Source organism: Mercenaria mercenaria, chromosome 1 (genome assembly GCF_021730395.1).
Source record: "Mercenaria mercenaria strain notata chromosome 1, MADL_Memer_1, whole genome shotgun sequence".
In the NCBI taxonomy this organism is placed as follows: domain Eukaryota; kingdom Metazoa; phylum Mollusca; class Bivalvia; order Venerida; family Veneridae; genus Mercenaria; species Mercenaria mercenaria.
Window position 1 is genome coordinate 19,007,426 of NC_069361.1, and position 8,351 is coordinate 19,015,776.

Sequence of the window (8,351 nt, forward strand, 5' to 3'; positions counted from 1 at the left end):
GTCCAATACGACAAATAACAAGGCCAATATGAAATCACTTGATTAATAACATAGTATTTACAACCCATGTTTTCTTCGTAGGAGAACTCTCTCTAAAGTACTGCAGTATTTTATATTATTACACCGTTACGGTTTCGTTGCCAGAATGGATATTCAGAGCTAGAAAAATAACATTGTTTCATGAAAGTAGTATCAGTCAGTAGCACTGATCTTGATCCATTAACAAAACTAATATATAGCACAATAAACAAGCATTCCATTATCATAGAGACAACAGCAATTACCAATATTTATCACACTCTCTGATGGCAAGTTGTTCCTTCAAAATGTTTATGACTATCAGTAATTATTTTCCCTCCTTGCTAGATGGGTCTAGCTTGTCAGATCAGTCGGTATAAAGTCAGCTTTGACCATCAATGATTATGAAACTATTACCGAATCATAATCTCGTTTCAAGGAATGATGTAAACAATGAACATAACAATTTCATCAATAAAACAATAAAACAGAAATACAATCAATCATTACTTATATTAGTTATTTTAGCTCGATTATTAGGAAAGCTTCAACCTTATTCAAGCTCTCTGGAAACACCCAAACTGGTGTAATATAAGGTGTGATTGTGACTAAAGTGCGACTCGTACCCAGGACCCCCGGGTCGATAGGCTGACGTCTTAACCACTAGACATAAAGTAAAACGAATGCGAATGGAATTGTTAAAAATATATCTTTATTACTACACATGACAAACAATACAAACAAAAATAATAGAGTAACAAACAAAGTATAGTACCAATAAATTTAATTGTAAGAGACTGTAAACAAATTAAAAAACGAACATTTTAAGAATCTAAAATTCTATTAAAATTTAATACAAGACCTGTCCGTAAGGCAGCGCGCTCGACTTTTCTTAGTACTTGACTCTGAATTAAAGCTTTGCCAGTGAAAACTTTATAAACATTTAAAAATTCTAAGTTAAAAATTGGCATAACTCTGTCAAAGTTCAATCAGAGTTATGGGGAGTAGACCCTCATAGTAAACAACCATTTTAAGTTTCAAGTCAAAAGCTTTGATAGTTACAGATATTTGACTTAATCAAAAACTTTAACCAAAAACATTTCTAGTTAAAAAGGGGCATAACTCTGTCAAAATTTAAATAAGAGCTATGGGAATATATACCAGGAGAAATCCTGGTGTAGACTTTGACAGTATACAACTATTTTAAGTTTCAAGTCAATAGCTTTGATAGTAACACAGATATTTGATGTTATGAAAAAGTTTAACTAAAAAAAATTAAAAAAGCAGTAAAACGGGGCACAAAGGGCACAAATGAGAGTTATATGGATTCTTCTGGTGTAGATGCTGATAGTAAATAACTATTTTAAGTTTCAAGTGAATAGCTTTGATAGCAACAGAGATATTCGACTTTATCAAAAAACCCAACCAAACATTCCAAGCTATAAAGGGGCACAACCCCATCAAATTCAAATTAGAGTTATGGGGATTGTTTCTCCTGATGTAGATATTGACAGTAAATAACTATTTTAAGTTTCAAGTCTATAGCTTTGATAGCAACAGAGACATCAGGCTCTATGAAAAACTATAATCAACGGCGATACCGTCGCCGACGCTGGGGCGAGTGCAATAGCTCTACTCTTTCTTCGAAAAGTCAAGCTAACAGTAGCTTAATGACCCTACAATTTGATCACAAAATAAAAGTATCGGTATCGATTTTTGAAAATTTCAAAATGTTATCATACTATTCCGTGGACAAGAAACATGAAACATAGAGAACCCTTTTTTAAACTTCATTTATATAGAAATTCTTTGACCAAAGTCTATGAAAAACAAATACAATTGAAACAATTTAGTAAATTTTCCATCAATGTATTTCAACATTTTTCAAAGCAGTAGATCATAATATTTATGTTTACCGCATACTGGTATTTTTTGTTTTTGTTTAAGAAAATTAACATTATTATTATTAACAATAAAATTTAAAACAAATATAGTATTAGTGGTACTGGTACTGATGATAAACCCGAACAGAAAATGAGGTTTTTTACCTGTAACTTTTTTATTTCTACAAGTTGAAATCAATGGTCGGTATCAAAATAAAGCTTAACCTTTGCTGAAAACTTTACATAATTCAAATTTATATTTAGTAAGCAAACTCGCACGAAGTGAGGGCCTGAAAGGGGTAGGTAAAAAGGGGACTTTATGAACGTTGACTGACGATAAATTCGAACACTTTGTCATTTACAAAATTTTCTTGGTATTATTATATTGAAACTTTTCCCAAAAAGCTGCAACAGTCATTCCTGATCAAGTAATGAAAAGTTAACAAATGTCAGGCCTTCATGTTTCGACAGTGAGCATGCGCAAAAAAACACCCTCTTCCCCAGTAATTTTGGATAAATATTTTTTATACAAATTTATGTAAGTCATTTATTTATACAGAATATTTACCAATTTTGTTTTTGTTTACACCAGTTGATGTTGTAAGTGGAAACTATTAGATGGTGTGTTCAATTTTATAATTAACCGATTGCAATTGAATATTTCCAAGGTGTTCGACTTTATCATCTGTCCGGGTTTATCATCAGTACCAGTATATTTTTTTTTCTTTCTTAGTTTTAAAATTTCTGAACACGATTTGGCAAAATTTTCATTTGACAGAAGGAATCATATTTTTTCAGTATTAGAATACCTGTTAAAACTTGGACATATACTAGTAGCTTTGTCAAACGACGCCTGACGTACATCATTATACAAATAACAATGCAAGAGCTTCTACTTCTAGCTTACATATTGGGCAAATCCAATCACTGATATCAAGTCTCTCATATCTTCCGGTTTCAATGTGAATTGGTGCAATACCCATTCTAAATTTTGCTAAAGCTGCCCTTTGACATTACGGTAAAACCATGTTAACTTATCTTTAACTATCAAAATCGAATTTAAAATTTTGATATAAACGCAAATTGTTTTTACTTTTTCCATCTTTCCCTAAATACTGTGTACAAACATTACCCAGTCTTCTATGTAACAGTCCATGGCGGAAGTTGTAAGATTTTGAATTAAGTCTTTCTTTAATAACTGGAGAGCTAAAATCACAATAGTAAGCACTATTAAATTTTTGAAAAAAAAAACACTTTTAAATCTAAGATACCAGTTTCTACAATTTCCATTTGCTGTACTACAACAGACCTTTGCAATTTTAAAATTAAGCGTCGTCTGACTGATAATTGACAACTTTGTTCCTTGAGTGTAACGATTTATTGTATAGGAAGAATCTGATAATGGGATATTGCTATGTAACTTCTACGTCTTTATTATGATAAATGAAAATGACCTGCCAATTATAAATATTAAAAAAGTTTCTCCTAGGGTCAACGTAACCGACTGATTAAAGTTGCTGTCTTAAAATCACATGTATGGTCATCTACCATCATCAAAGGCTGGAAAAGTCGACATATGACCTATATCTTGTCGGTGCGGCACTTAAAACCTATGTTTGCCTTAACGGAATGTACATTTTCCTCAAGTACAAATGTAATAACAATTTAGTGCAGATCCTTGTAATATTATAATTTCAAAAGTGATACCGATGCAACTGACATAGCGTGAAATTGCCTACAGTACAATTGGTAATAGCGATATTTGCGATAAAGTACTAAAACAATATATTTGCAATCGTGCATGCTCTCAAAGTTGGACTGAGAATTGTAAACGTTTTAAGTTAATTACATATGAGCCGCGCCATGAGAAAACGAACATAGTGGCTGCGCATGCTGGTCTGGATCCATGCTGGTCGCAAAGCCACTATGTTGGTTTTCTCATGGCGCGTCTCAATTATTAATGAAAAGTTCTTCCTGTAGCAATCTATGTCTATTCTATTGTAATTAAACACAAACCTCATATACTATTTAAGCTTATATCATTGACATGATGAGCTAAACTTTACAAAATGAACTTCATGGCAGAAAGAAATAAAACATTTAAAATATAGGTTCTAGAAAGTAGACTATCGGTTATAAAAGCAATGCGATTTTGGTAACACAGTTACCTAAGTAATACTATTTATTTGAGTGAATAGCTCAACATATGCTAATAACTACGTGTCAAAACATTGATAGAATAGATGCATTGGCTTGATTGTGTTACGTTATTATGTCAATAAATCTCTGGCAATATAGATGAAATATGCACTTAAATGTTCATGAAGAGCTGCATTTTTGGTAAGTTCTATGTTACTAAAGTACTTGATTTTCTAAACGAAGATATGAGAATGCCCCATTCACATTCGTCTTCTGTATATTTTGGATTTCCGATATTGCTATTGTTGTTTTCGCAAATCTATTTTCATTTGAACCAGTCAGACGACTCGTTTCAACAAGCATTTGACTGAACCAACAAAATAGCGTAGAATGTCACAGGGCGAGGAAAACGTGCATACAGTCCGGGGCTCGAACCCAGGACCCCTCGCTTATAGGGCGAGTGCTCTACCGACTGAGCTAGCTGACTGCCTGACACATATTCTCCCCTTATGTGAACCAGTCCGTACCGTGACATATGATACCTCTCAAAACACGACCGCGTAGTCATGACGTGGCCGTCATAATAAACATGAAAAGGCCAGGCTAAATATTGATCTTTTAAACTTCTACTTTCACATACAAAATGTTGTAAGTAAAGCTCCGAGTGGCTAGCGGAAGGGTCGTCAGAACGAGGCTATCAATAGCACGTCTTCAGATCCAATGTGCGTAGCGTTAATTGGAGATGTACTTTAGTGAGATTGTTGCAAGTTTAGCTTACCCAACCGAGCCATATAGACAGTACAAAATTGCGAACATTTATAATGTTGTTGAAACCATCTGCTATTAAAGACACAAGCTCACACTTTGTATGCATACATCTGCCATAATAATCAGTGCGATAGTTTATTTCTGACTGTTTACTTTCCCAGCATCCACTCTAGGCCGATACTGCTGGTACCTGTACCAATGTAACTAAATCATCCATCACTGAACACTAGTCAGGATATCAACCGCGACCAATTAAACCCGGATCGATGGCGTTGTAGTCCAACATGCTAACCACAGAGCCGCTGACTCTCTTGCTTTTTATTTCTGTATTACAATGTATGCTATTATTGCAACTTATCATATAATTATATACAAAACAGTTTCATCTTTTACAAACATTTATTCCTTAACTTATCATATATACCACAAAGTTTCATTATTCTCAAACATTTATTCGACAATATAGAAAGTGTACGTGCTTGGCTGACCTACAAAACTGTTGTGTCGAGACAAGAAGCGGCGGCCGCCCGTTTAGCTCAATAGGGAGAGCGCAGACCTATGGATCGCGGGTCGTGTATACTCCGTGACGATTTGATAAAAGACATTGTGTCTGAAGTCATTCATCCTCCACCTCGGAGTCATGTGGGGAAGTTGGTAGTTACTTGCGGAGAACAGGTTTGTTCTAGTACAGAATCCAGCAACACTGTTTAGGTTATGTGCCCGTCGTAACATAACTGAAATAATGTTGAACGGCGTTAATAAAATCTGTAAAAAGATCCTTTGGAAGCAAAGAATGCAACCAAGAAGAATAATAGCAAGCTCGGTTTGACTGTTCATGAGAGGTAATGAAATGTGCAACACCTCTCACGCCCCCAAGCACCGGCTTAAGCGGAACTCTTTTAGATATATGTTGAATGGACTCCATGATCCCAAAGGACAAGAAAATATAACAACACTAAATCCAAGTACGAGTACGGGGAGAATTTCACAGCCGCCAGACGGCACTTAAATATTGCTGTTGTGATAGTTAATAAAATCTGTAAAAAGATCCTTTGGAAGCAAAGAATGCAACCAAGACTCGGTTTGATAGAGTCTGTTCATGAGAGCTAATGAAATGTGCAACACCTCTCAACCCATAACAAGCAGTGACATGCCACTGCGTGTGAAGATTTTTGCTGTATTATTTTGACTTACTAAGACGTGGCGATGTATGAAGTCGCCAAATGTCTCATTAATTTTCTAAAACATATGAATGTAGCCTGCCATCACATTTGAAATGACAGTTTTCTGAGCTGCAGGAAGGTATTCCGTTGAGGTCAAAGTCTTCAAATGTATCAGAGAAGTGAATTAATTGGAAATAAACTTTTTATAGCTCGCACTTGTAAATTATCGTATAGAAAATTTCATGCAATTTTAATGTTTACGTACCTCTCTAAGTAATTTAATTTTCTTGCAGGCGTATCTAGAGACGTTAATTCGGAATGCATTTATTTTAGTTCTTTAAGTAATTAGAATTTACACGAAATTGAAAACCTATCTTTATACTCACGCCTATGTTTTGGGAAACATAAAGTGACTGAAACATTTACAACGCACGCTAGCACAACTACAAATATCTCCAGTTTGAAGCTTAGAATTAAGTTTTATTTGAAAGCCTAGCATTATAAGTATCTCTTACTTGCATAAGTTTTCATAATGAGGAAAACCCTAATTGCGCGTAAGTATGTATTCGTCAGGAGATATCCAACTGAAAAATGACACAAATCAGCAAACGGCAATAGTTAACATAACTACAGTTAAAACACGGTTGTGATGTAATCCTTCGTTAATTTTGTCCATTATATAGGTTATTGTACCGATACCGCTCTATACACATGATTATTTTACTATACCTGTCCATTATTAACCTGTAACTGTCCATTCTTAAAAAAATGGATACTTTAAGAATGGACAGGTACAGGTTAATAATAGACAGGTATAGTAACAACCTTTTACGTTGAGAGGTGCGAGTACATCAACCTACGAAATTCGAACGTTTCGAAATATAAACTGCAACGTTTTTTTTTGTTTTTTTTGTTTTTTTTTCAAACTTTGCAGCTGCAACAAAAACCCCTGAAGGGGAACGTATGATTTTAACCCAAATCGCCACACAAATTATCAGTCAAATGAAAATCAAACATTGTGCCAAACGTAAATCTTCAACCGTTAGAAAGTAGTAAAGTCCTCTTTGTGTACTCTTGAATCGCAATAGAAAAGTATCGCAGATATACACTTGATATGGCACTTTTAGTCGAAAATAGATGATAATAAAACAAAGACCTGTCGGAGGACAGCAACGCTCGACTATTCAACAGTCTTGTCAATAGAATGAATATTAAAGTCGAAAAGGGGGCGTCTTTTTGTAAAATTGCAAAAAGGGGTATGGAACCTGTGCTATCAGCTCATGACAATGGACAATTGTGCAAGTTTCAATCCATTCTATTAAAAGGTACGGAGATACTAGCTAACATACAAAAAAATAACCAACAACTGCATAGTCGAAAAAAATAGCATAATTTTGTAAAAATGCAATATAGAGGTATGACATCTGAGCACTGCATATCAGATCATCACAGTGAACAAGCGTGTGACGTTTTAATCCATTTCTATTAGTAGGTATTGAAATACCAGGTTACATATAAAACCTTAATCAAAAATTTCTAAGTCGTAAAAGGGGCACAGTTTTATACAAAAGCAAAACAGAGTTATGGGACCTATGCAGCGTAAGCCAATTTCTCACTGTGAATAAGGTTCATGTAAAGTGTTTTGAAACTGTCCCTCAGGTGAATTTTTGGTTTATGTTTTTAGGCATCATAGATCTTTGTTTTTCATAAAATGTATACAAAACTGTTCATAATAAGTAGAAGTGTCTTTCAAGAGAATAGTTATATTTTGGAATAATAAATTTTCTCTTACTAGTATATCATATGTACTTTGCTCCTCCACATTCTGTTTTGTAGAAAATATCAAACTTTCTTTTCAAAACTATTTTGACATGTTTATATTTATTGTGTGCCTAACACATTTCTCCAGGTACTACCAGTGTTGTTGAAATTATAAAAACATGTACATTTCAAAACGTTGCAAAAATTGCAAAATGAAAGTGAAAGTAGAGCTGTCAAAATGACAAGATACTGCTATAAGTACCAGAATATAATTTAGAGACATCCGCAGATGTGTTCATACGGCGGTGCACATGGAACCTTCATTGATGCACTGAGTGCAATTCCATGAAAAGCCGATACAATAATGGTTGGGCCTTAAACGAGAAAACAATGGGCAGAAATAACAAACTGTAGAAAATATCAAACTTTCTTTTCAAAACTATTTTGACATTATGTCTATATTTATTGGGTGCCTAACATATTTCTCCAGGTACTACCAGTGTTGAAATTTTAAAAACATGTACATTTCAAAACGTTGCAAAAATTGCAAAATAAAAGTGTAAGTAGAGCTGTCAAATTGACAAGATACTGCTATAAGTACCAGAATATAATTTAGAGA

At 34.2% G+C, this 8,351-nt stretch overlaps 1 non-coding gene across 1 annotated transcript; it reads right to left on the bottom strand.

The window, feature by feature from the left end:
* Window positions 1-4,452: 4,452 nt before the first annotated feature.
* On the bottom strand, window positions 4,453-4,529 carry Trnai-uau (transfer RNA isoleucine (anticodon UAU)). The gene has a single exon. It is a non-coding gene; the product is annotated as a tRNA-Ile (tRNA).
* Window positions 4,530-8,351: the final 3,822 nt, after the last annotated feature.